The sequence below is a fragment of the Protopterus annectens genome, chromosome 4.part1 (genome assembly GCF_019279795.1).
Source record: "Protopterus annectens isolate FY-2018-M chromosome 4.part1, PAN1.0, whole genome shotgun sequence".
Classification (NCBI taxonomy): Eukaryota; Metazoa; Chordata; order Ceratodontiformes; family Protopteridae; genus Protopterus; species Protopterus annectens.
In genome coordinates, this window is record NC_056734.1 from 952,202,566 (window position 1) to 952,227,727 (window position 25,162).

Consider the following 25,162-nt stretch of genomic DNA (forward strand, 5'->3'; position numbering starts at 1 on the left):
CCAGTTTGCATTAATAGCTTTCAAGGAATTACTTCTTCCAGGGCAGGTGTTGATCCTAACAGACAACACAACTGTCATGTGGTACATCAACAAGCAAGGGGGAACGCATTCTTATCCTCTATGCAGGCAAGCAATGATTTTGTAGGAGACTGCTCTCAGTTTACAGCTCAATCTTCAGGCAAGGTTTCTGCCAGGAGCACAGAACTCCTTAGCAGATGTGTTGAGCAGACGAATTATGGATCCCCATGAGTGGAAATTGGATCCTCATGTATTTCAGAAATTGACAGTGTCATGGGGAACTCCAGACATAGATCTGTTCGCTTCTCCACTAAACCATCAGCTGCCAAAGTTTTGCACAAAAAGGTTTCATCCCACAGCTTGGAGAGTGGATGCTCTTTCTTTCAATTGGAGCAATCTTCATGTGTATGCCTTTCCACCTCTGCCTCTCCTCCCAAAGGTACTTCTAAAGGTCAGACAGGACAAGCCAAGGATGATTTTAATAGCTCCGGATTGGCCTCGACAGCACTGGTACCCATTACTGAGAAGTCTGGTACGGAAGCCTCCATGGCCTTTGCCTTGATTCCACACCTGTTGTCACAGGAGGACAGCCATTTGCTCAATGTCAAGCTTCAATCTTTGCACCTAACAGCCTGGCATATTCTGTTTTGAACCATAGTGGGCCTCCACTTCCTCAGCAAGTTTTGAATGTTATTTTGGAAGCTAGAAGGCCTAGTACAAGGAAAGTGTACGCAGACAAATGGAAGAGATTTTTATTTTGGAGTGCAGAAAAGATTTTGATGTTTCTGAGCCTAATTTGTGTGTGGCTCTTCAATATCTTACTGAGTTACTAGACAAAGGTTTGTCTTTCTCTTCTATTAAAGTTCATGCTGCAGCAATTTCGGCTCACTATGATTGCGACCCACCATTGTTTTCTCATCCTTTGTTCAAGCAATTTCTTAGAGGGGCAAAGAATATAAGACCCCCACGAAGAGCTCCTACTCCTGCTTGGGATCTCAATTTTGTGTTGGAGAAACTCACTCTACAACCTTTTGAGCCTGCAGCTACTTCTGAGTTGAAATATTTGTCATGGAAGACTGCTTTTTTGTTGGCCATTACCTCTGCAAGAAGGGTTTCTGAATTGCAGGCCCTTATGGCGGTTGAGCCTTTCTTGATTTTTCATAAGGATAGGGTATCATTACGTACTAATCCTTCCTTTATGCCTAAGGTGGTTTCTAGTGTGGCTTTAAACCAAACTATTCATTTGCCTACTTTTTATGCAAATCCCCAAAATAAAGGGGAAAAGATTTTGCACACTTTAGATGTACACAGGCAGTTGCGTTATTATTTGGACAGGACTAAAGGGTTCAGGCAGTCTCAGCAGTTGTTTGTTTCTTTTGCTTTGAGTTCTCAGGGCAAGCCTGTGTCATAACAAACTATTTCTAAGTGGATTGGGCTTTGCATTGCTTTCTGTTATTCCCATCATGGCAAGGAGATTCCAGCTGGGATTAGGCCTCATTCCACTAGGGCTACTGCCACTTCAACAGCTTTTTTGAGGGGAGTGGCAACCAAGGATATTTTGGAGGCAGCTGCTTGGAGTTCAGTGCATACTTTCTCTAGGCATTATCACCTGCCACTTTACTCTAAATCCAGGGCTGGTTTTGCCACTGCTGTTCTGCAGGGCATTTTGGCAGCTCCTGCTTCCTTGTAGTTAGCCATCCTCCCTTACCTCTTCTTTGGGATTCTACCCAAGTGTAAGGACTGCAGCAATGTGAGATGAAGAACATAGTACAGTTTTGTACCTACCATAAATGTAGATGTTCGAAGATCCACATTGCTGCAGTCCAATTACTCCCTCCTTCCCCTCTGTAGTTAGAGGTGGTTGTGTGGGTTGGGTTGTACATGTTGTGTATATTGTATATATTGTACATATAATTAGTGCAAGGGTGGTTGGTTGGTTGTTTGCTGTCTTTTGGTTTTGACCTTTATTTGTAGGGTCTTCTGACATCTGGGGCAAGAAAAGACTGAGGATATGACGTCGGTCATGCGCATTTGTACCCTGACGTCCTGATGTCAGTCAAATGCGCCTTGACCGACGTCAGCCTTATACTTTGATATTCGGGCCGACCGAGGACAGCGGACTACCCAAGTGTAAGGACTGCAGCAATGTGGATCTTCGAACATCTACATTTATGGTAGGTACAAAACTGTACTTTTCTTTCATTGATATTTATGTCTGTCCATCTCTATTAAGTCAAGCAACTCTTCTATTAAATCATTTTCTTATAAACTAAGGGCACATTCTTTGTTCTCCATTTCCTGTGGGCATTCTTCAGAAGGTTGCAGAGCATCTTAAAATGCCGCATTCTCTCCTCTTTCATTGTGTCATCCATTGCTCTTTCATATGACAACTCACTGGCCTGTCACACCACAACATTGAATGTGTCATGGTTGCTAGTTTTCCTGTTCCTTCCTTTTGTGTGCAACTCCAGCTGAACTTTTGTACTGGTTTTGTATGGAAGGCTCCAAAGTATCTTCATATGGCATCTGATCAGATGTTTCCCACTCCACTGGTTTCTCTTAATTTGGGGGTCCATTGATCTATCCTGCTGTGGTGTTATCAAAGTTAGATCTTCTACACTAAATCCTTCACTTTACGGGTAATCTGACACCTCAGTTTCTATTTATTTTACTTCTCTATTTCAGATCCTCCTCTTCTTTGTTTTCTTTTTTGTATTGCAAAATTTTCCACATCTGTATGCCTTTGCCTATATTTCTCTTCAGATATCTTCAGTGCTGCTCTGTTTTTGTCTTGATTAGTTTTGCTTTTTCCTTTCATAAATACTGCACCATATCAGATCTCTTTCCCGTGTCCATATTTTTTATACCGTTCAAAAAAAATTCTAGATTTTGTTCTTTATATTTTTTGGACTTCCTTAATCTTTTTCCAAACTGCCGAAGGTTTCTTGGTCTATATAAAGTTTTTCATAAATTTGTTGTAGTAATGAACAGACGTTTTTATTTGAAGTTTCACAGTTTTTTTTCTTGTGCATGTATTTTCTTTCATCTAATTTCTTAATCATGTTGTATATTTTGTGTGGAAATTTTGGGCTTCTTGCATAATAACAATACATAATTTCTTTCTTGTCCTCAATAGTCCATTCTGTTGTCTGTATGGCTTTTTTTGGACTACTGTTACTTGCTACAACAGGGGAGTCATCCTCCCCCTGACACTGTTCTAGCCATGTCTGTGTCTTGATTCTACACAGTCATTTTTTCTAGTTCTAGCACCAGTGTGCCTACCAGGATTGGTGATCCTGGATCTTGTGCACCCAGCTATCTTTTATTTTTTTAACCTACGTCTATCCATGATAGGTTACAAAATATAGTGTATTTATCATTGTTGTCTTGGTGAGATTTTGTGAAAAACCAAGTCCACCTGGTGAAGGTACTCACCAAGACTTCAGGATGAATGCAGTTCCAGCAATGCTACTCTTCTTTTCCTCTTTGTTTTCTTATCTTGCGGATTTCTTCACTCTCTATTTGGACCCCTGAGGTTTCCCATAAGAAAGATGCACTGTTACCTGAAATCTCTTTGGTCCCAGCATAAACACCCTTCATCTTTTTGCATTTCGGTGCTGGGGTTTATCATTAAAAGAAATCTTTTGGTGGAGACTGCAGATATTTTTGAATCCAGTTCTCCCATTCACCTTTCCCGCTCCAAAGCAGTCGGTCCCCACAGACACTTTGGACTTTGCTTGTGGAGCAGTTTCAGGAGGGATCGAAGTGCAGGTGGTGTTTGACACCAAGGACAGACACAGTTAGATTAATAACAAGAAAATGATCAAGGCACTCAACTCTGAATCATCTGTGATCTCTGGAACCACTTCAAGTGGTTAACGCCATACCACAACAAGCCTGGTCATGCCCCCTTTAGAGTTTAACCCTGTTATCCTGGGATATAGCTTCACAATGCAGTCTCAGTCTACATGCATCCTACATTCTGTCTGATCAAAATTGTGGCAGACAGATTGAGCAGTACCAGCATAGACCCTCAAGAATGTAAATTAGATCAGGGAGTCTTCCAAGATTTGATACTTCTATTGGAAGTTCCTCAGAGAGACCTCTTTGAACAATCAACTGACAAGTCTTTGTTGCAGTACTCCATGTAAGAATGCCTGGAAGACTGATGCCTTTTTTTGTTTCTTTAGAGAAGAAAGCTACTATATGCTTTTCCACCCTTTTGACTGATCTTTAGGGTACCTTTGAAAATTCCGAAGGAAACTAGCCTGGAGGTGTGAATATCCTTGGTGAATATGGACATTCCTGCACCCATAGTGTTTTGGTCTTGGTTTGGTGGCCAAAACGTGTGGTAAGAGTTGTAGCCTGGTATTGCAGGGGTGCTCTCTGGAGCCTTGAACCAGGTCTCCGTTACTGCACAGATATCGATGTTCTCCATTTTTAGGAATGCCTCGAGAGAGTGCATTTTGAGGTTTAGACCTCTAGCATTACCTTTAGATTTTGCATGCTTGTATCTGTTACGATGGTGGTTTTGTCCTTTGAACCTTGCCTAAAGAAGGTACTACAGGGGTGACAAGAGCTTTAGCCAGTAACCTGAGTCCCAGGGGTGACAGGTGCAGACCATCTCTGGCGCAAAGCATCATAGTTTGTCGATCATGTCGTCCCAGGCAGACAGATACTAGATCCCCTTTGACACCGGAAGCTTAGCCAATTGTTGAATTCAATCATTTTGTTCTTATACTGTGGTGGTATTTTGGGCGAAGGCAGGATGGTGCTCAGGGCTAGTGTCATACCTTCCTGGTCCACATGGTCTGAGAGCTCTTCCATGTCTCTTCATGTAGTCCAGGGAGGTATGTCTCAAGTCATTCACTCCAACATGGACAATGACAGTCGTATTTGTACTTGTGGAGTGACTTGAGTGGATGTGTTATGTGCCGGTTCCTGGCACCCGACTGGCAGCTGACTGTAATTTCATCCTTGTTCAGCCGGGTGAGTGGGACATCAGTGTGCCTGACTATAGATACCCAGAGAACTTTTGCTCTCCTCTCCAGTCTGACATACCCCCCCTGTCTTCTCATAAACAATCAGCACGTAAGCTATACTCCAGTAAATGGAAACAATTTGCTCACCGAGCAGTACAAAATAACAATGATCATGTCTCTGCTTCTATTAATGATATTCTTGATTTTTAGCCCACATTTTCAAAGAAAGGCTGTCTTCTTCAGCTGTCTTCTTCAACTATCAAAGTCCAATTAGCAGCAGTATCCAATTTTCACATTGATTTCCAAGGTTCTTCATTTGCTTCACATAAACTCTGCAAAGCTTTTTTGAGATGAACTCTCCTTTTAAAGTCCCCTGTAAAGACTGTACTCCCCCCTTGGGACCTAACTTTGGTGCTGCAGGCTATTATACACCCCCCTTTTGAACAAGCAGCTAAGTGTGATCTCAAATTCCTTTCTTTGAAGACTCTCTTCTTGTTCACCATAACTTCTGCAAGAAGAATTTCAGAAATTCGAGCCTTGTCTTTCAAAACACTTTATTTGATTTTTCACAAAGACAGAGTATCTCTCCTTACTAATCCACTCTTTTTACCAAAAGTGGTATCGGAGACAAATATCAATAAGTCCATCAGTTTACCAATATTTTTTCCAAAATTTGAGAACAAAGGTGAATACTTGTATTTATTAGATTTGTGTCCTTGGTGCCTATTGCTCACACTGGAGATGGTATGGGTAATCTCATTGGCTTGTTGGTTGAGTTAACAGTCGTTATTGGCCAAGCGACTAGCTTATTGCAAAGAACTTAGGGCACAAGTTATGGAGGTATGTCATCTGATTTACATTCCTTTACTGTTGTAGCCATTTCTTGCTTTTGGGTAATTGAGCATTTTTATTTCCTATAATAGGAATGCATATGACTGTAAGGCAAAAACCTATGAACCTATATGAGTGGATGGGAAATAGGAAATTCACCCCGGGGATCACTTCTGTGGCTCTGCTCAACAGGGGCACAGGTAAATAATTTTCTTGGGTAGTGAAAGCCGGGGTACCTTTTCGGCTAGGCGTATATAGGCCCTAGGGCCAATAGCCTAGTACCTACTTAAGAGCCTATGTTCACAGACAATTGTATTTTTACCTTCATAGAACCAAAGATATCATGAACGCTAACCAATTATTTGTTTCCTTCTCAGATGTTATATTGGGTAAACCAGTCACAAAAATAACCTTGTTCAGATGGCTCACCAGTTGTATTTCTTTCATTTATGACCATTTGGGCATTGCCTTACTAGACCTTTACAAACTCATTCTACTAGAGCAATGGCAACTTCATCTGTCTTCCAGTCTAGAGTTTCTATGGATGACATTTGTGCAGTGCAACTTGGGCTACCCTGTACCTTTTTTTACGCATTGCAAATTAGATCTGATCTCCAGGGGGTAGAGCATCATTTTGGTTCAATGGTGTTGAAGAACATCCTTCCTCAAGTCCACCCAGTATATAAGGTAGCTAGGGACTCTGTCCCATATGTTGAGGATAGAATGAAAATTGACAACATGAGATAGTTATGTACTTACCATAATGTTCCATCTATGTTGTCCATTTTCATTCTTCCTCAGCTGCCCTCCCAACAGCCCCCTACCTTTGAACTCGTAGAGGAGTGAGTGTTCTTAGGTTAGAACTTCCCTTGTACTGAGCTGCAGATTTAGTCTCTCGGGATCTTTCTGATATTTTCTTTTACTTTTAGCAAGCATGATCTGAGGTATCTGGGAAGGCTGCATTATGGGTAAGGAAGACGCACTGTTTTTTTGGTTACCACAAGCTATTGTAATGGCTGAGTCAGATCCGAGGGATCAGATCTTGAACACATAGGTTGAAGAATGCAAGTGGACAACTTATTACTGTAGTAGAATGTATTGCTAAATATCCCCTCACTGTTTTCTCCTCTTTCACTTAGTCACCAACTTTCCACACAATGCAGGTCGGTATCTTATTACATTTCTATTTTTTCTAAGACTGTAGAATAATGAATATACCTTGGTAGTGTGTTGTCTTTGTATACATTTCATTTAGATTGCATAAGTTTTATGTATGTTGAGTCTGTGCCCTTTAACAAGTAGGTAATATCAGGTTTTCTTTGCGTTTCACTGTTGCAGTCTTCAGATTTGGGTTATCCCTGCCAGGGTAGCCCTCACCCAGCATGAATGCTAGAGACTTAGTATTTCTGATTCGGTTACTGTCACTTGAAGACTGACGTCAGGTCATCAGTGATATAAAGGAAGGCAGCCGGCACCATTACATCAGTCTTGCCGTGGAGCCCGAAGCAGAAGCAGTTCGCATGAGTGCCAGTCGGCCGCTACCTGAGTTTCGTTTCCGAACTGAAGTTGGTCTTTGAAAGCTAAGTACCCTGTTGGGAATCCTTTTTTCTTGCACTAACTGATGTCAGAAAAAGATAATTGTCTCACCTGTGGAAAGCAAATACCGCACTGGGACTTCCATTCTTATTGCGTCACTTGTCTAGGTCCAGACCACGACATCCCTCATTGTTGATTCTGTGCTTTAATGCCTGAACTATTCGTCGTCTGGCCCTTATTGTAGCCAGAGATTTCTGATTAGTCTTCGATTTCCAATATGGCTTCTGTAAGCCATCTGTCAGTGGATCTTCCGAAAATAACGTAAAAATAAAGTTAGAGACAGACGACACAGGACCAAATCTTCCGTCTGCGCTACTGCAAAGCTGGTTGTCGGTCCTCTGGAATTCAGTGAGGTGCTTTAGCAGCCCCTGATTCCCACTTCATTTAATTTGCAGGCCGCTACTGAGACCCTTTCGGAGTCCGGTATGCTGCAGAACTCTACTTCGCCTAAGGATCCTGTGGTCGTCTCTACCTTGGATGGGTCCAGAGCCACTGTGCAGGCACTGGCTTCCGATAAAGTCCTTCGCAACACCGAATCCAGACGTAAACCGATGCCTTTTTTCACAGCTACTGTTCTTTCCAAAACAACCGGGCTCGTTAAGCCCAGGGGTTGAACCACCCCCAAGAAACCAACTACCAGTCATTCTTTGGTGCCTGCTCCCTTGTCTTGGTCACAAATGCTTAAAATGGCAGAGGACCTTATCATGCTGATTAGGGGAAGCCAAGACACTCCCTCAAAAAAGAGATCTGCCTCCCAGTAGTTTTGTCTGAACAAGAGTCAGATGAATCCGATGCATCTGACTATGAAGACATGCAGCCCCTCTTTACATATATGAGGATTCTGATGCAGAGGAATCTATTCCTTCAGCCTCTCCCCCCAGAGGATTTTTCCTTTGGGGGAACCCTGCATACCTTAAAGGAGCATTTCAAATGGGAGAGTCAAGATTACCAACAGTCTAAAAAGAGACTCTGAATTCCTGGACCTTCCACAGCACAGGCCCTTGGCCATCTCCCCCAAGTCCTAGATGTGGTGGATGAGGTCTTCCTTGAATCCAGCTTGACTCCAGATGCCCTCCCACCTGCTCCCAGAAAACCAGACCGGTACTACAGAGTCCCTGACCCTCACAAATATCTTTTTAAAAACCCAACAGCAGACCCTGAGGTCATTACTTAAGGCCCCAAAGGAGTTAAAGCTACTTCAGTTAAGAATCCCGCCCCCTCAGACAGGGATTTCAGAGCACTGGACAGATGAGTAAAAAAGTATACACCTCAGCTACTCTTGCTATCAGGGCACTAAATTGTCAGTTCCATATGCTTAAATATTAGCACCATACCTTGGAACTCCTTAAAAAATGTTTCCTTTCCTGCATGGGCAGAATCTAAAGATTTACAGGAGTTAATGCACTCTGCTGGTCAATTAAACACACTTTCCACTGCAGTTTTGATGACCTAGAAGCTTATTGCAGGGCAGCAGTCACTGGATCTGTCATTAGAAGACGTGCATACCTTAAGGAACAACCTCTGCCAGACCATGTCAAATCAAAATTGTTGGATGCACCCTTGCACAAATAACTTATTTGGTACTAAAGCAGAAGAGGTGTTAAAAAAGGTGGAAGAAAAAGCAAAATGATGCAGACTGTTAAAGATTTCTTACAGGTACAGCCCCCTGGGTTCAGCAGGCATTTTTCTTCCAAGCACTGGTAATTTCCTGCCCCATGGAAACAGACCTCCAAGACAGCAGTCCCAGTGGTTGCAGAGATCTAAGCAGTGGACTGCCTCGACTTCAAAACCAGGGAGTTCTAAGCCAACTCCTTATGGTAAGAACTCACAATGACTCACCCCCTCCCGACCTCGCCTCTGCCAACCATCACATACCCCTAGGAGAAAAACTCCCCTTTCACTCAAGCTCCTGGGCCACCATTACCAAAGAACAATGGGGTCTGAACATTGTGTCTCAGAGGTAAAAATTCTCTGTCCACACCCTTCCAACCCCAAAAGGGTTCCCAGATCTACCACCAAATGAGTGGGCAGAGGCTCAAAAGCAAATCCATACCCTGTTCTCCTTGGGAGCAGTAGAATACGTTCTTGCAGAGCAGATAGGCCAAGGCTTCTACTCCAGACTTCTTTTAGCACCCAGAAAAGAGGGCACTTGGCACCCTATCCTTGATCTATCCATTCCAAACACCTTCCTTAGCCAGCCACCCTGAACGTAGAAGAGGCCTATCTCCACATTCCCATCAGGAAGTCCTGCAGAAAATCTTTGCTTCAGGGCAGGATCTCAACCCTTTCAATTCTCTGTGCTTCCCTTTGGCATATCTGCTGCTTCCAGAGTTCGCAAAATGCCTGGCTCCGGCCATTGCTTTTTACAGACAAAGAAATATTCAAATTACCCCTACTTTGATGACTGCCTTATTCAGGCAGACAGCCAGGAAAAGCTGCTCAAAAACCTGGCCTTTGTAAAGGACCTACTATAACCTCCTTAGGGTACACAATGAAAAGAAATCCAAACAGGTACCCACCAAAAGGATAATCTTGCTGGGAGGAAGTCTGGCCACAGCGTCCCAGATGGCATGCCTAACATCAGAGAAACAAAGTTTTCTATCAGCTTACTTCTCTCAACTGGCCACCAGGCCCCAGCTTTCTGCAAAGGAAATCCTGCAGGCCCTGGGGTTCATAGCATCTTGCATACTCCTTATTCCATATGCCAGACTGCATATGAGGAAACTTCAGTGATACCTAAAGAGCCTTTGGTGTCAACACACTCAAGTCTGAAAACTATTTTACCTATTATTCCTTGCCTGAGGAAGGAATTTCTTTGGTGGGCAACAGCCTGCTCCCACAACAAGGGACTGCCCTTCTCCCCACACCCTGCTGTCCAGATCCTCACCAGACAAACATCAAGACTATGCTTGGGGTGCACGCCTGGACGGCAGGTCCATACATCAGTCAAAAAGAGATGATGGCTGTGCAGCAGGCCTTGATAGCTTTCAAACCTGGTCTCTCCAGGGGTTTTGCTGATCAATACGGACAACACCACAGTGAAGTGGTACATCAAGCAGGGAGGGACGCACTCCTACCCGCTGTGCAGGCTGGCCATGACCCTTTGGTTTACATCCTCTTCCATGCAACTACACCTGTTAGCACAATACCTGCCAGGCTCTCTCAACTCCCTGGCAGACCAATTAAGCAAGAAAACTTTTGGACCCCCACGAGTGGCAGCTCAACAGAAACACCTTCTTACTAATAACTCAGAAATGGGGAACCCCAGAGGTCTACCTCTGCCTCCCACACCAACCATCAGCTCATCAAATTCTGCACCAGGGAGCATCACTACATGACATGGAAAGTGGATGCCCTCTCCTTCCCCTGGGTAAACCTCTCGGTCTGTGGCTTTCCTCTCCTACATCTCATTCTCAAGGTACTGACCAAAATAAGGGAGGAAATCCAAGGACCATTCTCATAGCTCCTGACTGGCCCAGACAGCACTGGTACCCCTTGCTGCATAGCCTCTCCCCACTGCCCCCATGGAATCTTCCTCAGATTCCCAACCTCCTAACCCAGAGGGAAGGGGAATTCATGCACCCCCAGTTGTAGACACTCCATTTGGCAGCTTGGCTTATACCCTGACCAATCTGCCATCCTCAGTAAAAAGATTCTGGATGTTATCCAAGAGGCCAGATGCCCTAGCACCAGAGAGTCTTATGCAGACAAATGGAAAAATGTTCTGCACCTGGATCCAGGCTAAAGGGGCCAATATGGCATAGCCCTCCATCCCTTTCATCCTGGATTACTTAGCTGACCTACTACACAGTGGTCTCTCTTTCTCCTCTATTAAAATTCATGCCTCTGCCATTTCAGCTCATTTTCCCACTGAGCAGCCTCCCTTTTTTCACACCCTCTGATCCAGCAGTTCCTCAGAGGGGCTAACAACTTCAGGCCCCCTAAAAGGGCACCAACACCAGCTTGGGACCTTAACTTTGTCTTGGAAAAGCTCACTCTGCCTCCTTTTGAACCAACTTCTTCTGCAGAGCTCTCCTGGAAGACCGTCTTCCTCCTGGCCATCACTTCAGCCAGAAGAGTCTCTGAGCTGCAAGCACTGATAGCAGTGGAACCCTTCATAGTCTTCCATGCAGTCAGGGTATCCCTCAGAACTAATCCATCCTTCATGCCCAAGGTGGTGTCCAGTGTGGCTCTCAACCAATCCATCCTTTTGCCCACTATTTTCCTAACCCTCAAAACAAGGGGGAAAGGAATCTGCAAACTCTAGATGTTCTCAGACAGCTAAGATACTATCTGGGCAGGGTTAAACCCTAGAGTAAAGCTGATCAACTGCTGGTCATCTTTGCTTCAGGGGCAGAGGGCAAAGCCATCTTCAAACAAACCATTTCCAAATAGCACACTGCATCCATTTCTGCTACAAACAACATAGAAAGCCCCCCCCCAAGGGGGGGTCAGGACCCACTCCACCAGAGCAGCCTCCACCTCTGCAGCTTTCCTCAGAGCTGTCCCCACCAGGCCCATCCTGGAGGCTGCCACCTCGACATCTGTTCACATCTTTACCAAGCATTACCACCTGTCTCTCTCTTCCAAATCCAGGGCAGGTTTTGCCTCTGCAGTCTTGCAGGACATGCTAGCCAGCCCCTAGCTTCCTTGACTGTCTCCACCCATTTCCTCAGCTTTGGGAATCTACCCAAATGTGATGACTGCAACAGTGAAACACGAAGAACATAGTACAGTTGTGTACACTTACCATAAATGTAGATGTTAGTGTCTTCACTGTTGCAGTCCTGGTTTCCCTCCCTCCTTCCTCCTTTTTCTTTACCTTTCTTCCTTGTTCTCCTTTCCTTACAAGGGACATATTGGTATTTCTTTTCCACTGGTGGGGTTCTGTGACCAGAGCCTGGCCTCCTATTCTGGAGGCTGCTGACCGGTTAGGGCAAGAAAAACTGATGTAATTGCGTTTGCTGCCTTCCTTTGTACCACTGATGACCTGATGTCAGTCTTCATGCGACAGCAACCGACTCAGAAATATTAAGTCGCTGGTATTCAGGCCGGCTGAGGGCTACCCTGGCTGGGATAACCCAAATGTGATGACTGCAACAGTGAAGACTCTAACATCTACATTTATGGTAAGTATATACAACTGTACTTTTCTGATGTTTTGATATATAAAACACTTTTGATATACTGGTTAATCCCATGAATGTTACTAAGTGATGGGTTTATATTGTGCTTATCAGTGTAGTGCTGCGTTATGATAGCTTGTTCTATACAGCTAGTATATACACACCCAGACACTGTATGACCGTTCTCTATCCGTATACCTCTTGCTAACCTACTTTCAGCGTACATTTGTAAACTTTACTTTTTACTGTTTGTCTAGTCTTACACTTTCCCCATATTATCTTGCTCTGACTCTATGTGGTCCTTCCTCCATCTCTTTTATAATGAGTATTAACTGTTTTGCCTCAATCTAATGTGACGGTTTAGTAGAGTTTTTCTCTCTTCTTTCCTTTCAGAGCCTGTGATCACTATCCGACCCCAGTACTGCTGAAGCTCTCTCACAATGGCCAACTCCCAAACATTTTCACTGTGAATTTTATCTTTGTACAATGTAATCAAATTTAACTTGAAGAACCTTGCTATGTTATTAACTTCATCTAGTCAAATACATGCCTGCCTGTGTTGAAATTAGTTTTTAACATCCCCTCCGACAGAGTTGTCCTTGCATTGTAAGGTCCACTTAGTAAGTTGGCCACTGTCCTTTCTCTTGACCAATAGACTACACTGTAATACGCCAGTTACTTTGGCTGACAGGTTTCCACATTCAGGAAATGAAAGAAAACCTGTTATACTTTGTATCTCTGTCAGTTACCTTGTATTGGCTGTAAATTGATTATTTTATAATTTGACCTTTTGTCTTTCCAATAGTACTAACACAAAGCTAGAGATAATGGCAAACTAGTCTCCTTATTTCTAGACTTGTCTAAAGCCATAAACAGACTTTGTCACAATAAACTTCTACTTCAGATGTTCTCATTAGGTTTTTCTAACGCCACCTTTTATGTATAAAAGCTACCTATCTGATAGGTATCAGTCAGTAAAATTACCCTCTCTCCATACTTAGTGGTCACCGGTGTACCACAAGGCTCTGTTTGGTGCCACCTCTTTAACATTCTCATCAACACTCTCCAGAAATCTGCACAACAGGCCTGCCTAATGCGTTATGCAGATGAATCTACACTCATTTGCATATCTGACAGTGTGGCACACCTCTAAAAAATTGCTCTTGAAACTTTAAGAGCAATTAAAACCTGACTACCCCCCCCCCCCCCCAACAGTCCCTCTTTCATGAAAAAACTAAATTTGAAGTCCCCTGCTTTGGCAATACAACCTTTGAAATTACTTCTCATACAAATTATTAGAGAAGATAGTGGATGGTGATCTTAAATTTAACCTGCATATACAAAATTGCATAAGAAAAACTCATCAAAATCTAGGGATGCTTTTATTGAGTGAAAACCGTTCTCACTGGCACAACTAAATCTACACTTGCCACTACTTATTTCCTCCCCACATAGCCTTATGGTTCTCCCATCTTTACTAATTCAGGCCTCGCAGATCAAAATCTCAAGAATGCTACTGCTAAATTTGCAGAAAATACAACTTCCAGAGCCCACTACTGTATAGCACTAAAAAGCGTAAATTGGTTCGAACTACCCCATCAACTAACATATACACAGCTTCATACCACCTTTAAAAGTATCCAGCATCCATCTGCTTGTCCAGCACTAAACATTCTGTTCAGCTATGTTCCCAGTTGGTCACTATGATCAAATAACAAAAGCTCCTGTCTGTCCACAAACGTATCATATCTGCTGGGCATTGTCTGTACTTTTACCATGTTTCTGTGGCTGGGAGCTCCTTATCTCTACCCATCAGGTCAATACCATCTTTCAAAACCACCCTGAACAACTTCCTTGCCAAAAACGGGCTTTGCTGTTGCTCAACACCAGGATAAACTATATCCCTAAATGTGAACAAATGCATATTCATACGTTAAATCTCCTTGCTCTCTTCACTCACTTTCTTACTACTTTCAATTGCTTTCCCCTGGCATTCTCTCCAAATATACCATAAGCCTGATTTTCTTTCACTTACTATTGCAATTCCTGTTTGTATTGTACAAGCTAACTCCAAAGAACTTCACAAACTCAAAACAAGAAGACAAAAAGACGCCAGAAACCTTGGTGTTTGTTTGAACTAGGACATTCAAGTCCGTTTCTCTGTGCAGTGATTTATAGACCCCCGAAATATAATAAGGATTTTATTCAAGAGTTTTCTGAATTTCTAGTGGAATATGTCTTGAAATACGATCAGATTATGCTACTTGGGGACTTTAATATTCATGTTTGCTGTCCAGGAAAGCCACTTGTTTCGGAGTTCAGTGATTTGGTGAACTCTTTTGGTTTAAATCAGTCTGTCAGCGAGGCCACTCAGGAATGTGGTCATATTTTGGATCTTGTGCTATCATTTGGGCTTACTGTGACAAATCTGACTATTGAAGATGCTGTGTTCTCTGATCATAAGCCTGTTTTGTTTGATGTCATGCTGCCTACAAATGCTGTTAAATCTGTCCCACCAGTAAGGCTTAGTCGTTCTTTTAGTCAAGATACTCCTACAAAGTTTTCATCTTTATTTAGTGAGGCGTTGACTTGTGTTCCAGAATATTCTTCACCTGATGGTCTGTTAAATTATTTTAATAAGACTTGTAAAGATATTCTGGATATTCTGGAACACAAGTCAATGCCTTGTAACGCCTATAAAGAAGAGAAGTTCAGTAGTAAATTGGTGGTCAACGGATATCACTAGAGCTGCAAGAAGGGAATGTAGGAGATGTGAAAGGCAGTGGAAAAAGAACAAACTTCATGTTTTTTTAATTGCCTTTTGGGAAAGTTGGAAGATTTATCAGGATGCTGTAGTATTTGCAAAGAGGATGTACTTTTCTAATCTTGTTAATGAAAATTCTCATAATCTGCGGGTTTTGTATGGTGTAATTGATTCTGTCCTTAATGCACAAGATTATTTTCCAGTTCAGGCATCAACTAATGGTGTGTAATGAGTTTTTAAAATTTTTTTTGGATAAAGTCTTGAGGTTGAGATTGGCTGTGTCCGTATGTTCTCTGCCGGATTCTTTTTTGTCCGTTTCAGAGAAATTGTGTGTTTTTCAGCCAATAACTTTAGTTGAGTTAACCAAATTGTTGTCTGAAGCTAAGCCTAGTGGTTCTCCTGAGGATGTTTTACCTCCTAGAGTTTTAAAGGATGTGTTTTCAACAATAGCTCCAGTTTTGTTGGAAATAATTAATACCAGTTTGGTTTCTGGGGTTGTGCCTACTGATTTTAAAAGGGCAATCATTCATCCACTATTAAAGAAACCTGGGCTTGATGCATCTGTACCGTCTAATTATAGGCCAATCTCTAAGCTTCCTTTTTTAAGTAAAGTGATGGAGAGATGTGTCTATGGCCAGTTGTTAGATTTTCTAAATGAATATAGTTTTTTGGAAAACTTTCAATCTGGTTTTAAACCTTTGCATAGTACTGAGACAGCTTTGCTAAAGGTTTTAAATGATGTTTTTCTTGTTACTGATAGTGGAAAGTTTGTATTGCTTGTTTTATTGGATTTAACAGCTGCTTTTGATACAGTGGACCATGAAATATTGTTGCATCGTCTTGAGCACTATGTGGGAATTACTGGTTTGGCTCTAAATTGGTTTTGTTCTTACCTCCTAAACAGAATTGTATGTGTTCAGATGGGTGGATTTACATCTGATTCTGCCCATCTTCCTTGGGGTGTTCCGCAGGGTTCAATATTGGGACCTTTACTGTTTTCTGTGTGTATTTTACCTTTGGGTGATATATTACATAAATATGGTATTGATTTTCATTTATATGCTGATTGTCAATTGTATTTACCTTTAGACGAGGCTGATGGTCGTTCTGTCTCAAAGGTGTTAGATTGTTTGGGTGAAATTAAAATATGGATGGCAGAAAATTTTTTGAGTTTGAATGATGGGAAGACAGAAGCAGTACTTTTTAGTCCCAGTTATCATGCTGGCTTTTCTATGGTGGACTGTGGTGAACTAACCCCGTATTTGAAAGATTCGGTTGTAAATTTGGGAGTGAGGATGGATAAAGATCTTTGTTTTAGGGGACATATAAATGGGGTAGTGTCATCTTCTTTTTATCAGTTAAGGCGTTTGGCTAAGGTAAAATCATTTTTATCTAGAAGTGATCTTGAAGTTGTTGTACATGCATTCATAACCTCACGGCTTGACTATTGTAACTCTATTTTATTTGGGGTAAGCCAAGGTGCTTTAGCCCGTTTGCAGCTTGTCCAGAATGCTGCTGGGAAATTCTTGGAGGGCAAACAAAAATTTGATCATGTAATGCCTGTATTGGCGGCACTACATTGGTTACCTGTTTTTTTTAGGATTCGTTTTAAAATTTTGTTATTGGTCTTTAAAGCCCTAAATGGTTTGGCGCCAGCATATCTGGTAGACATGCTGCACTCTTATGTTCCCAATCGGGCACTTCGGTCAGAAGATCTGTGTCTACTTGTCATTCCCCGGGCACGACTAAAGATGAGGGGTGATAGAGCTTTCTCAGTTGCAGCTCCAAAACTTTGGAATGAGCTTCCATTATATATTCGACAGTCTCCTTCTGTGGCAATTTTTAAGTTAAATCTTAAAACTTATTTTTATGAATTGGCCTTTAATGATGTGAAATGATTGGTAATGCTTTCTATTTTATGTTGTTTGTTTTTTTATTTTTTTAAGTTATTGTTAATTTTATATGTTTTTTATGTTTTTTGATTATTATTATTTTGTAAAGCACTTTGGTGGCATTTTTATGTCTGTAAAGTGCTATATAAATAAACTTTGACTTGACTTGACTTGGTTCTCTGTACTAAAATGCAACTCTTTAAATAACATAAGTGCTTTTGTCTTACAAAGGTAAAACTTGATCAGATCTCTTAGTTTTAACTTTTTAAGATGAAAGTGCTTATCTTATTTAATTAGACTCTTATTTTAGTAGAGAGAACAAGGTTTCTGGCATCTTTGTGTTTTTGTAGTATACTAACCTTTAATTTCTCAAACTGGCTAAAATTTCTCCAAGTCATTGTTCTAGAACTTGTATATATTGTTAACCAATGATCTGAAGTAGGTAGTTTCATTTGTCTGCAACCTGTGGGTCTTGGATCCGAGCCGGCAACTTGTTTCAAGCTAATGGATCCGAGCTCCTAGCTCCTCCCTTCACCCATAATCCCCTGCTAACCCTCCATGACCTCAGATCTAGTTTGCCGCACTTGTGGATAGCTGGATTCCCTTGAGCTCATCAGCTAAGTAGCAATTAACTGTATTTTTTAATTTTCTTTTTTATTTAAAAATAAAATGTCTAAGTGTTAGGTACCCTTTAGTATATTTACTTTAATTAGTTTCTCCTCCCTTCGCTGGTCATTAGTGTGTGCATGTGTGTTGTGTTTTTTTGGGGCCTGTGTGTGTGTGTAGTTATTTTTTCTTTTAAAAAATGGCTGAAGCCCCAAAAGCCATCTTTTCTAAATGTACCGAGTGTGGCCATAAGCTCTCCCCGGCTGATGGCCACACTCGGTGCGTTCGGTGCCTTGGGGTTGAACACCTTACCTCAGGCTGTACCATCTGTGCAGCGTTCAACCCCAGGGCACTGAAAGAGCGGAGGTCGAAGCTGGTCCTAGTGGGACTTTTACCCCCGGACTCTGCTTCGGCCTCTGCTGCTCCCGTGGCTCGACCACAGCCTGTGGTTGCTGCCACTCCTGCCCCCCTGCCTCCGTCCGGGACTCAAACTCCCGCTAAAGTGTCGGAGGACAGGGAGGCCAGGAGGGAGAAACGGAGGGAGAAGCACCACAAGCGGCCGGCCGAGATCTCAGTTTTGGCCCCGCCAGCTTAAGCGGGCTTCTCTCTCCACTGCTTCTAGGTCTCCTCCTCGGCTCCGATCCCCTTGCTTCTCCCCGGGGCCTGAGGAGGAGACCCAATCTCCGTCGAGGTCATCGAGGCGGCATTCCAGGCCTGCCTCGGTGACCTCTTCGAGATCTACTTTTAGTATGTCCGATGCAGACTTGGACCGGATGATGCGAAGGTTCATCCAGGCTCAGCTGCAGATGGGAGTGCTCCTGCCTCCCCCCCCTCCGGGGGGGAGCTCGACACCCTTTTTCCATCCTATTGCTCCTTCTCTGACCCGCTATCCGGGTTCAGAGCGTTCGGAGCTGAGCAGCGTTGGAGCCGGGGGTGGGTCGGCGCCGACAGTACTTGGTACTTTGGATCCAACCCTGCCCTCGAGCCTGTCAGATCCGACCTCTCGGAGCCGTGGCCTGAGCTTCGGATCCAGGGGATTCAGTGTGCCTTCGGCTCCATCCAGGTTGGGGTGCACTGGTCCTTCAGATCCGATGGTCTCGGCACCGGCTCTGATCCCTTCATCGGATCCGAGTGGGAGCCGACTTTAGGATCCAATAGAGAGTGGCTCTCCCTCGGCCTTTGATGTTGTGGAGAGGGCTCTGTTGAGAGCATCCGGACCCCCGGTCCTTGTCTCGGCTCCTCCCTGCACTCCCTCTCTGCTGGGCCAGGCTTCCATCACCTGGCCAAAGGGACAGCCTGCTTCGATGTCACAGATGGTTCCATTGGAACAAGATGTTGCTGGCGAGGCCTCCTCAGACAGCCCCCCCGAGGAAGTGCCCCGTAAGCATAAGTGCAAAAGGAGGCACGTGGACTCCCCTGAGTCCTTAACCAAGGACACGGACTTGGAGGAAGGGGAAGGCTCCCCAAGATAGCCCCCTGAGGATGTCTCTTTTGGAGACATCATGGAGATGCTGAGGATCAGAGGCGGGTGGTCTGACCCCAAGTCGTCTTCTGATCAGTCCGTGTTTCTGGAGGCATTCGAGGCAGGCCCGTCTACCTCTTGGGTGTCCCCTCCGGCCGACCCCCTGGTGGACCTCATTACCACCAGGGCGTGGAAGGATCCGGACACCGTGGAGCCAATACCAAAACGCCCGGATAAAATACTTAGCCTCCCTCAGACCGATCACACTGGAGTAAGGGGCCCCCCGTAGATGCCATGTTGACGGCGGCAGCCACGAAGAGGGAATTGGCTCAGGAGAGCCCCTCAGTCCATCCACCGAGCAGAGAGCCCTGCTTGATGGACCGCTTAGGGAAGCGAGTTTTTAGTTCAGCGACCTTCTCGGTAAGGTCTCTGAACTATATGGCACATGTCATCAGGATTCAGCGGGATCTTATCAAAGAATACGCTGCATCCCCCCTGAGTCCATGTCGGAGGATGACAAGCAATTGTACTCCACCCGAAGGGCCACTCTGAGATCAATTTCAAACACCTCTATGCGGCTATTGTCCCACGCCTCAGAGGGAGCTGCTAGGGCTAGCGGAGCAGGACTAGTCATGAGACGTCAGGCCTGGCTCCGTCATTGTGACTTTGCGGAGCCCTTTAAAGCGTCCTTTGCGAATGCCCCTTTCGATGGTTCTGCCCTGTTTGGCAAAACAGTTCACAAGACACTTGTCCAGAGCAAGGACGGGAAGACATTGTCTGCCGTCAGAGTCTGCTTCTCTGCTCCCCAGCAGTCCTTTTCGAGGAACCAAAAGGGTCAGAAGAAGATGTGGTTCCGAAAATCACAACATTCCCAACCCGTTCCAGACGACCAGTCCTACCGTGGCAGAGGAGGACAGGGAGGACGCCGCCCCAGGGGCAGAGGGGCTCCGAGAAACTTTGGGTCCAGAGAACCTTTCTCTGAGTGACACGCGCAGCAGCCCTGAGGGGTTGCCCGGCTGCTCCACTCTGGAGGCAGTCGGGGGGGTGCTTCTCGAAACACCTAGCGGCATGGGAGTCCATCACGACAGACCGCTGGGTGCTTTGCATTGTATCCAGTGGGTACAAAATACTGTTACTCCATGTCTCCAAATCCAAGAACCTCCCCGATGTACCACCCGATCAGAGGGAGGCCGCAGCTGCAGAAATTCAGCAACTGCTAAGAAAGAGCCATCCAGCCCGTCCCCCAAGACCAGCTCAGATTAGGGTTCTACTCCAGGTGCTTTTTGGTGCCAAAAAAGACGGGGGACTTGAGACCGATCCTAGACCTTTCCCGCTTGAACCTGTCAGTAACCAAGGAAAAATTCCGAATGGTCACTCTTCAATCTATCCTCCCCCTTTTAAGGGAGGACGATTGGATGTGCTCCATAGACCTCAAGGATGCGTACTACCACATTTTAATGGACAGACGATCCAGGAGGTTCCTTCGCTTCCGGCTGGGGGCCAGTCACTACCAGTTCAGGGTCCTTCCCTTTGGCCTCACCACAGCCCCCAGGGTGTTCACCAAGGTATTAGCAGTGATTGCGGCTCACCTGAGACTCCAGGGAATACAGGTCTTTCCGTACCTGGATGACTGGCTCCTGACCGCTCCAACAAGGCATCTACTTTACTCAGCCAGAGACTTCTTTCTCCGTCTAGCCCCTCAGTTAGGCATTACTATCAACGTCGGCAAATCTCTTCTGGCTCCAATGCAGGTCATAGAATTCATAGGTGCCAGAATAAACACCAGAGAGTTGCGAGCCTTCCTAACTCCCAAGAGAATCCGGAACTTACAACTCCATGTGCAGGCTATCCTCCAATCAGAGTCTTCACCAGCGGAATTGGTCCTGAGGGCACTAGGCTCCATGGCGGCAGCGATTACGCTCCTTCCATGCGCCCGTTTGAACATGCGGATACTGCAATGGACTCTTCTAGTACAATGGTCTTTACTATCCCTTCCTCTCCACCATCCCATTGCTATCAGCAAGGCTTGCAGGAGGGCGCTACTATGGTGGCTCCAAGCCTCGAACTTCCATATGGGCCGTCCCTTCTGCACCTCTCCCCCTCTTGCCACAGTGACCATGGACGCTTCCTGCCTTGGGTGGGGGGGGGCATTATTCAGGCAGGACAGTCCAAGGCACGTGGAACGATACAGAGACCTCCCTGCATATCAACGTTCTGGAGATGAGAGCGGTGCTATTTGCATTGCAAGCACTTCAGGACCTCCTCCCCATAGGAACGATTGCAATTCAGTCGGACAACATGTCGGTGGTCTAGTACATCAACAAACAGGGGGAACCAGATCTTACCCTCTATGCCGCAAAGCCATGAGAGTGTGGGAATGGGCGATCTCCTCCAACCGCTTTCTGATTGCAACGCACATTCCGGGGAGGACCAACATTCTAGCGGACAAGCTCAGTCGCACCCTTCTTACCCCATACGAGTGGTCTCTCAATCCACTAGTAGCGAAGCAGATATTCGCAACATGGGGGCAACCCTGCTGCGATCTTTTTGCGTCTCCATCAAACACCAAATGCGGCAATTTCTTCGCTCTTATCCCCCCTCCAGGGGAAACTCCAAGAGACGCTCTTGTGCATGCTTGGCCACCCAGTCTACTCTATGCCTATCCTCCTCTACCACTAATGCTACAACTCTTACAGAAAGCCTCACGGTTGTGGAGCAAGATGATCCTCATTGCCCCATTCTGGCATCGGCAAATTTGGTTCCCTTACCTGTGGACTCACCTTGTGAATCACCCTTGGATTCTAGATCCCACTCCGGATCTCATCTCCCATCCGTCGAACTTACCGACCCCAAACCTGGACAATCTGAAACTGACAGCTTGGTTGCTCCAGTTCCACTCCTAGTTAGGACTCCCGGTATCTCTTCACCAGTCAAAGCCATCCTCGTGGCAGCGCATAAGCCCTCCACCAGGAAAGTGTATCACAGTAAATGGAAACGCTTTTCCATCTGGGCAGAGCATCATGATCTATATCCCTTTACGGCTCCTCTTCCGTCCATATTAGACTTCCTAACTGAACTCTTTCAGGAAGGCGCTAGTTGTTCAACTGTCAAAGTGCAATTGGCAGCTATATCACACTACAATGTGGGACATGATACAGGGCCTTTGAAGTCGGCCAAGTTGTGTAAAACCTTTCTCAAGGGCACCTTTTTACTTAGACCCCCTGTAAAGGAAGCCGTGCCACCCTGGGATATTACACTAGTTCTTCAAGCCTTGACTGCTCCACCCTTTTGAACCCGCTGCTTCAGTAGATCTCAAATTCTTGTCATGGAAAACAGCATTCCTTGTAACCATCACTTCAGCAAAGTGTGTGCCAGAGCTTCAAGCTCTCTCTGTGAAGCCTCCTTACCTGATTTTTCACCCAGATAGTGTACCTCAGGATCAATCCCTCTTTCCTTCCCAAAATAGCATCAGAAACCAACATAAATCAATCCATAAATTTACCGGTTTTCTTCCCTAAATATCAGAATAAGGGATAGTACAAGCTGCACTCATTAGATGTTCATAGGCAGCTTCACTTTTATACTCATAGGACAGTTGGCCATAGACAATCTGACCAGCTGTTCATTGCCTTTGCCAGATTTAACTTGGGGAAAGCTATCTCAAAAGTATCTTTATCACGCTGGATTTCTCAATGTATCCTATTGGCGTATCAAGCCTCGGGTAGACCCGCACTCGAAGGAGTTTGCGCTCATTCCACCCGCTCCATTTCTACCTCTGCAGCCTTCAAGTCTAGAGTTCCACTGGATGATATTTGTTCTGCAGCCACTTGGGCTTCATCTCATACCTTTATTAACCACTACAAACTAGATGTGCTTTCTAGAGGGAGAGCATCCTTTGGCTCTGCGGTGTTCGTAATATCCTTCCATGATGGCCACCCAAGGTGCAGGTAGCTGGGGACTCTGTCCCACAGGTTGCTGACAAATGAACTTCCTACTTCAGATTAAGAAGTTATGTACTCACCATAACGTTCCATCTGAGTAGGTAGTTCCATTTGTCTGCAACCATTCACCCCTCCTTCCCCCTGGCCTTCTTCGGATCTACTGGTAGTTGGATACCATTTTGTTGGGTATATATTGAGGGGCAAACTCTATCTGAGGTCATGGAGGGTTAGCAGGGGATTATGTGTGAAGGGAGGAGCTAGGAGCTCAAATCCATTAGCTTGAAACAAGTTGCCGGCTCGGATCCGATATCGGATCCAAGACCCACAGGTTGCAGACAACTGAAACTACCTACTCAGATGGAACGTTATGGTGAGTACATAACTTCTTATTTTCATATGTCTAATTTGATATAATTTAAACTTTGCTTTTTGTATTTTTAAAGACTAACATAATTATTCTTAAATGTTTTGTTTTACTTTGGAGCTTTCCTCCCCAAGTCTCCTCTGATAATACGCTCCTACACAGTTGGACTTTCCTGGTAATCAAATATAAGTAAATAGTTTGCTTCCTCTCCATAAATTCACATTGATTCAAGGTTATCTGTCTTGGTAACATATTTGGCATTCTCATATCTAATACAGACAAGTTGTAGTAATGGCTTACGTCAGTATGGGTCTGTATAAAGTATGATCATAGCCGGCGTTAGGCACCCGCGAAACCCGCAGGCTGCGGGGAGCCCCCGATTACCTCCCTGCAAATGAGGGCCCCCATCCAGCAGCCGTGGGTTGCTCTTCTTCGGCTCTGCTCCTCATGGACTTCCACATAGTCCGGCTTCCTGGACCCTGCCGTCACTGTGAAAATCGGAACTGTGTTAACGTTTTTTTTTTTTTTGATTCGCTGGCAAGCTGCACTCAATCACGTCCGCTCGCTGAAACAAGGGATCTGATTGGCTGCAGCAGCCTGCGAACCAAGTCTTTTTTTTTTTTTTTTTTTTTTTTTTAAGTAGGAAGGAAAGCAAGCGACAGCATGCATTGTATATATTCAAGCTGTTAAGTCATTGTCATACAGAGAATGTCCATCTCCTGACTGGGTAGGCGGAAAAACATGCTAGAAAAATATGAAGATCAGTAATTCATGTGTTCTCAGATAATAGACTAAAGGGAAGTAAATGTTGCATTTGTTACTAGCCTTCATAGGAGACTTCTTCATACTTTTGCTGTTTTGAGTATTGCCATTGGGAGGAAGTTTTAGGTCCTCACTAGCACTTTCTTACCATGCAGTAGATTCTAGATACTTTCTACTGAAATTACATTGTTTCTAACTTGCATTAATGCTGGACCTTGTGGTTCTCTGAGAGGATCCAACTGTAGAAATCAACTTACTGGAGTGAAGAAAAGCTTTCAAAAGAGCATAGATTTTTGTTTTCATGTTGCACTTAGTGGGTAATGAGAAATTTTGAAAAAAGCCCTGGTTTTTGCATTGTAAAATATAGGGTAAAAGCACCAGCAATTCTTAAAAAGGCCATCCTGTACAACTGAATCGGTCTTTTAGCTGTGTTTTTAACGGTTGTGTTCAAGCATATGTTATCTTGGTAACTCCCCAGAAACACACCATTATTTTCTTGGGTGGGCCGTATTCAGTGAAAGCATGTGTGTTTCCCATTTCAGTATGCTCATTAGAAACAATGTACAATGGCATTTAATATGTCTCCACAAGTTTATAATTTACTGAATCTTCAACCAGACCAAAACAGTACAATGCTGAAAGATTCAACCCAATGAAAAAAAATTTTTTTAGAAGTTTTTTTTTTTTTTTTTTTTACAATGGACATTCCTCCTGTGCCCCATCCTTAACTTCACCGTCACAAAAAGTTTGGTATAAAGAGAAAAGAACAAATATGGAGAATAACTGGTGGGTCACACACAGAAGCAGTATATACAGTT